At 52.3% G+C, this 7,073-nt stretch overlaps 1 protein-coding gene across 8 annotated transcripts in view; it reads left to right on the top strand.

The window, feature by feature from the left end:
* The first annotated feature begins 4,339 nt into the window (after nucleotides 1-4,339).
* Nucleotides 4,340-7,073, top strand: part of LOC120392635 (maestro heat-like repeat-containing protein family member 7) — a 51,530-nt gene continuing 48,796 nt past the window's right edge. For all 8 annotated transcript variants that reach the window (XR_005591747.1, XR_005591748.1, XR_005591750.1 and 5 more), the window contains exon 1: nucleotides 4,340-4,393. The gene's annotated coding sequence lies outside the window, so the exon portion shown is untranslated. The remainder of the gene's footprint in view (nucleotides 4,394-7,073) is intronic.

Genomic DNA, 7,073 nt, shown 5'->3' with positions numbered 1-7,073 from the left:
CCTCAGCCGTGAAGACTGAAGCAAAGAATCCATTTAGTTTCTCCGCAATGACTTTATCGTCTTTAAGCGCTCCTTTTGTATTTCGATCGTCAAGGGGCCCCACTGGTTGTTTAGCAGGCTTCCTGCTTCTGATGTACTTAAAAAACATTTTGTTATTACCTTTGGAGTTTTTGGCTAGCCGTTCTTCAAACTCTTCTTTGGCTTTTCTTATTACACTCTTGCACTTAAGTTGGCAGTGTTTGTGCTCCTATTTGCCTCACTAGGATTTGACTTCCACTTTTTAAGGGAAGTCTTTTTATCTCTCACTGCTTCTTTTACATGGTTGTTAAGCCATGGTGGCTCTTTTTTAGTTCTTATACTGTTTTTCTTAATTTGGGGTATACATTGAAGTTGGGCCTCTATTATGGTGTCTTTAAAAAGGGCCCATGCAACTTGCAGGGATTTCACTTTAGTCACTGTACCTTTTAACTTTTGTCTAACTAACCCCCTCATTTTTGCATAGTTCCCCCTTTTGAAATTAAATGCCACAGTGTTGGGCAGTTGAGGTGTTCTTCCCACCACAGGGATGTTGAATGCAATTGTATTATGGTCACTATTTCCAAGCGGTCCTGCTATAGTACCTCTTGGACCAGCTCCTGCACTCCAGAGCAAAGCAAACCACAGACAGAGGCTGAATCCTCCCATCTCCCCAGACTCACCATAGCCCAGGACTTGGGGGGCACCTGCTGGCAAAGTGGCCTCGATCCCCACCACGCAGGCAGGGGTCTTTCAGCCAGCGATAGCCCTTCTCTCGAGCCCTGAGTGCCTGTGTGTCATGGCTGCCTGCAGGGGTTCAGGGCCAGCAACTGCCTCGGGGGAGAGAACAGGGCCTGGCTAGGTAGGGGCTCAAACCGATGAGTGTCAGTTTGGATCCTCAGCGAGCCATAGGGTGCAACGCGGGACGGGGGGGCAGGGTGGTCAACCCCAACCAGTTCATCATAGACCTTGTCCCTGAGGCCTCAGTAGAATTGGGGATGTTCACCACAGTATGCAGGTGTGAAGGACTGGAGAGGGAGGTGGCGGACGTGCCCTTTTGATGCCCGTGCCTGAGCACGTGGGGAGAGCGGGGGCACAGGCATCACTCCATGGTACTGCTGGCAAATGTCTGTGACTCAAGTGCCCTGGGTGCACACGCCCCTACGGTGGAAGATCTACAGGCACGGGATGGTGCCTAAGGGGGAGCTACAGAGCCAGTGGTGAGAGGGGTTTGGCCTTTGACAGTCTGCTCTGGGTGCCTGGGCTGTCAGATCCCAGCCAGCCACTGGCATTGCCAGACCTCCCTGATCTATGGTGCTGCTGCTCTCCCTGCTTCTAGGAGTCACTGCCTCCCCCTGGGCCAAGATGTGACAGTGCTGCCCGTGGGAGCCAGCTGAGGTCACTCAATTAGGGTGAACTGCAAACAGAACGGGGCACACAAACCCCAGAAGCTGGTGGTTATTCCAATACTTAGATTTACCAAGCCAGCACAGAACAGCTTCTACCATACCCCACTGGTTACTCAGAAGTTCAAACACTGCAGTTCCCTTAAAGTGACCAACCTCAAGCCTCCATCCAGACACACATGTCAGATATGATGATGATTACTGAAAATCTTATCTCATCATATAAAAGAAAAGGTTCTTCCAATCTCAAAGGATCAGCCACATACCCAGGTCCAATTATAACTAGATCTTACCTAAAATACACGCTATAGCCAATTCTTATTATCTAAGCCAAAGTTTATTACAAAAGAAAAGCGAGAGAGTGTTGGTTAAAAGACCAATATACATACAGACTTGAATTCAGTTCTTGAGGTTCAGATACATAGTAGAGGTGAGCTTGTAGTTGCCAAAAGTCCTTTTAGAAATAGTCCATAGGTTATGGTCCAATGTCCATATTCAGGGTGACTCCAGTCAGTGACTGGGGATCTCAATCCTTATGGCTTAAGGTTCCCCCCTCTTGAAACCCAAAGCAGATCTGAGATGAAGTAGGATCATGTCCTAGGGTTCTTATACATTTCCAGCAGCCTTTTGGCTTGAGAAAACAATAGTCCTAATGCTCCTTCTCCCAAACATCCTGGCAATTAATACAGGGTAATTTAGCCATTAAATAGTTCAGATACGGGTTACCACAACCTTCAAAGAGACACATAGAAAATAATACTATTTCACTCAAGCATCTTCCTAAATGTTAATATTCCTTTTTGATCTTTAAATTAAAGCCATAGCAATAAACAAGTCTTGTTTGCTTACATCACAAGACCTGAGCAAACACCTACCCTTCTACCTCTAACAATGAAGACCTGCATTTCAAAGCTCTATTCATTTACACATCTTCCTAACCAGTTTCTAAAGTTCAGCCCTGGGTCAGGTTAGTCTGTGAGTTAATTAACTCTTTCTGGCCCTGTTTTTCTTCAGTGAGATATTAGATCAGACTCATAATGTCACACAAGACCCCCGCAGCAATCATCTCCTGGGACTGCCGAGGCACTGAGCAGCTAGCAAGGCCTGAGACTCAGCTGGTGGGGAGGGGCAGGAGGCTGCTCTTAAAGCAGCTTGTGCTGTTGCCCTGGTGGAAGGGGAAGCAGAGATGGGGCCGTTTTACATCCCATGGCCAAGGCACCCAGCAGCTTGGGCAGGTGCAAAGAGCCGCCCACGTGAGCTGGGAATGGGAGCTGGGGGTAAGGAGAGTTCAAGAACCCCCATTCTGCGCTGTCACAAGGAGGAGGAGCCAGGATGGAACTGATGCTCCCACTCGGGGATCTGGGGAACCCCCTGGCTCCAGCTGCATAGATACGAGGAGGGGCTCTGGCCTGGGGTCTGCACGAGCTGGGACTAGATGAGCCCAGTGGTCCCTTCTGGCCTAACATCTGTGACTGTGGGGAGCGGAAGGTCCTGTGACGGTACCTCCCATAAGTCTTTATGAAAATAGGACATAGCTGGAATATGTTTTGTGCTGCCTGTGCCATGTAACATATCTCTGTAAAGGTTATGGTCTACTATATCTAGTCATCCTATTTGTACACATCTATCATTTTCTACTTGAGGTTAAGAATATTGGCTGTATACTTGCTTGATTTCTAAGTAAGCTTTGTGAGGCATTTGGTCAGCTTCTTTAGGAAGGAATTCGCAAGGCTAAGTACCCGATCAGGAAGCACTTGGGGAACAATGCCTCTTGGAATGCTCCAGTCCACATAAGAAGTCTTCCTGGAGACATACACGATATCACGTGGACAATGGCTTCTACCTGTAAAGACTGTGAGTCATGCATGGACATGTGACTTGCCCAGGTGACTCCAGGACTCCATCTTGGAGCTGGACTTTCCATAGGAGTGAGGAGGGGGATCTCCACCCACAAGAGAAAGTCTATTTAAACTCCTGGGAGACCCCTCCATTTTGTCTTCAGCTAGCTAAAGAGAGAGCCTCCCCACCCCCAGGATATTTGGAGGAAACTGCAACAAAGGGGTGTGAGTGATTGCTGGACCCAGGCTAAAAGGAGATTAGTCTGTAAAAGGGTGCCTTCCGGAACTGGTGAGGATCTTATCAGTATTCAGTGTTTGATTAGACATAGATTTGCGCATTTTATTTTATTTTGCTTGGTGACTTACTTTGTTCTGTCTGTTACTACTTGGAACCACTTAAACCTACTTTCTGTGTTTAATAAAATCACTTTTTACTTATTGATTAACTCAGAGTCTGTATTAATACCTGGGGGAGCAAAGAACTGCGCATCTCTCTCTATCAGTGTTATAGAGGGTGAACAATTTATGAGTTTACCCTGCATAAGCTTTATACAGGGTAAAACGGATTTATTTGGGTTTAGACACCATTGGGAGTTGGGCATCTGAGTGCTAAAGACAAACACACTTCTGTGAGCTGTTTTCAGGTAAACCTGCAGCTTTGGGGCACGTAATTCAGACCCTGGGTCTGTGTTGGAGCAGACGGGAGTGTCTGGCTCAGCAAGACAGGGTGCTGGAGTACTGAGCTGGCAGGGAAAACAGGAGCAGAGGTAGTCTTGGCACATCAGGTGGCAGCTCCCGGGGGGTTTCTGTGATCCAACCCGTCACAGGTCCATCCCATGACCCCGGTGGGGAAGGACAGGCTCTTAAACCCTGCGAGGCCAGAACTAGTCTGGGCTGGGGCATCCCATGGCTGGGGAGTCACACACTGGCTGGCTTGTGACTCACCTGCCCATTGTGACATGCCCCCTGCTGGCTGGCACAGCCTCATCCCCTCACTGTCAGGCTTGGCTCTGGCAGAGCGAGTGCTTTCACGTGCTGCTGAGGAACGCTGAGCCAGCCGTTTCAGCTCTGCCACCGGCAGCAGAAAGTGGGTGGACCATATACACACCGGCTTTTGCCCACTCCTGACTCCAGGTAGGAGAATCTTCTATTGCCCACCTCTGCTTTTCCATTGCATCGCCAGCCACACCGAGCCTTCTGCGAGCGCCTGGCTGCCAAGTGCCCTGGTGCTGGCTGTCTAGCCCGGTGCCAGTGAGGAAGTGGGCAGCGGCATGTGCACAGGAGGGAGTCTGGGGCGGCTAAACAGAAGGGGTCGCACCAGTCAAGCCCAGAGGGGATGGAGACAAGGAGGAGGGTTTAGCGGGTCTGGTGGCAAGGCACGGGAAGGCGGCACAGGCTGGTAGATGAGGCATTGGGCTGGGACTCTGCTGTAAGACTTCTGAGTGAGATCAGGTGAGTCCCTGACACTCTGGGCCTGAGCAAAGTAGGGAGAGCAAGTCCCTGCTCCATGGGGGGGGGGGTTTGAGATGCTAAATACAACAACACCCGCATGCTCAGCTGCTGCTGTGATGGGGCCAGGTAAGTGTCCAGATAGGGAGGTAGCTGGTGGCCAACATGGGCCATGTGGGGGTGATGAAAGGCAAATGGGAAGAAGCATAAGAGGTGTGTGTCATGGAGTCCCTGGGCAATACTCTGGAGCTGCTCCCTATGAAGCCAGTCAGGACTCTGGTGAAGTCTCCTCTCTGTGAGCAGGCTCTTCTGGGCCAGAAGCTCACAGGGCTTCCAGCTTCCTGGGTCTGACCTTGGAGCATTCAGCATCCTCTGCCCCTCCTTGCGCTTCCCACAGTGAGTCTGCCCAGGCAGGGTCCTAGAGAAGCCAGAGGGTCCTGCACCCCCACTTCGCAGTCAGACGTGACTCTTAGCCAGCCAGAAAAATAGAGGTTTATTAGATGACAGGAACACGGTCTAAAACAGAGCTTGTAGGTCCAGAGAACAGGACCCCTCAGCCGGGTCCATTTTGGGGGGCAGTGAGCCAGACACCCATGTCTGCACTTCACTCCTCATCCGCAGCCAGCTCCAAAGTGAAACTCTCCAGCCCCTGCTCTCTGGCCTTTGTCTCTTTCCCGAGCCAGGAAGTCACTTGATCCCTTTGTTCTCCAACACCTTTAGCTATCCCCTTGCAAGAGGGAAGGGCCCCGGCCATTAGCTGCCCGGAAACAGTGTCAGCCATTTATGCACACTGGCCTTTATCCCACCACCTAGAGACTTAAGAAATGCATAGGGGAAACTGAGGCACCCCTACAGTATTCAGAGGCAACATTAAGAACAGTCCCACTTTGTCACAGTGAGGGAGTTGGAGAGTCTGTGGGAAGCCCCCTCTCTTGTGAAATCAACCACTCTCAGATGGTGCGGGTCCTTCGCAGGCCTGAGGGTGCTGATCTGGGCTTTGCGCGCTACCCAGAGCTCTAATCCTGGCTCATTCCCAGGAAGCTGGGAATGTGAGTGATGGAGCTGCCAGCTCTGGGCATCTCCCTTCCCAGCACGAGATTGCCTTGTGGCGGGGGGTAAGCCCACCCCAGGAGCTGGCATTTGTTGGCCTCTTCCACAGAGCACTGGAGTCTCAGCCGCTCCAGATCGGGGGGAGGGGCCAGCTGTGATTTTGGAGCCAGATCCGGGTTTGGATCTGAATCCGCCGGTGCTGCGGAGCGTTCAGATGTGGGGAGCTAGTTCCCGCCCGCGCCACATCACAATGTGCCACTCCTGCCTCTCCAGTCTCCTCCCTGGCTCTGCACCTCGCCCCCTGCACCTGGCATGTCAATAGTGAGCTAGGCCTGACCACCTCCATCACCTTTGCTGACCCCATCACTTCCATAGGGAATGGCACTGAGGATGCCAGGGGAACAGGCATTCTCAGGTTGCCAGGAGCCATTGTTCTATTTACCAAGACAGTCCGATGCCAGGACAGTGCCCCTGAGCTCTGGAGAGGGCTAGGGCTGCATTAGGATACCTGCCGTGCAGCTGCTGGAGAGTCAGCAGGAGACATTGAGTGAGGAATGGAGCCCCCCAGAGCAGGGGCCATTCAGGAGACCCATCATGGGGGGAATCAGGCCTGGGATGCTCTCCAGCGGCTGCTGCCACACAGGCCTTGGAGAGATGAGCCGTGAAACCCCCAGAAAGCGCGGCCCCTGGCACACAGCTTTGTAGCACTGGGACCCCATACACATAAGCCGCCATCCACCAGGGCCTTGGGCCAGCCCCACCCTCTCCCACTGCCCCACTCTGGGAGGCCAGGGAACAGTTCACAACTTTGCAAAGACCAGCTGCAGGGATCCTGGCGGGCCCTGGTATTGTTTTAGCAGCATTTTCAATGTTCGGGAAAAGTGAGATCTGTGCAATAGGCAACGTTGTTCCTTCTGGGCACCAGCCAGCTTCTGTGTCCCAGAGAGCTCTCACAGCTCACACTGAACCAGGGACAAAGGGGGCAGGAGGTTGGAAGAGAAGGTGCCAGCCTGGGACCCAGGAGACCCATGGCCATTTCCCAGCTCTGCCAGAGATAGTCTGCGTAGCCTTGGGCAAGTCCCTTATTCCCTCTGTGCCACAATTCTCTGTCTGTTCAGTGAGGGTAGCAGCCAGGCCCTGCCCTGCAGGGGGCGGTCAGGATAAATGCAATTGAGGTTGGGCAGGTTGGAAGAGAAGGTACCAGCCTCCCTGCCGCTCTCCCACCTTCTGCTCCTGCCCTTTCACGGGGGTGTGTGAGCAACTCCTGCTGCTCACGAGCCCGCCCCAGCTGCCCCACCCCCCTGGCCTCGCCCAC

Source organism: Mauremys reevesii, unplaced genomic scaffold, assembly GCF_016161935.1.
Source record: "Mauremys reevesii isolate NIE-2019 unplaced genomic scaffold, ASM1616193v1 Contig106, whole genome shotgun sequence".
Classification (NCBI taxonomy): Eukaryota; Metazoa; Chordata; order Testudines; family Geoemydidae; genus Mauremys; species Mauremys reevesii.
The sequence above is the reverse complement of the archived record's forward strand: the minus strand, read 5'-3'. Positions and strand labels throughout refer to the sequence as shown.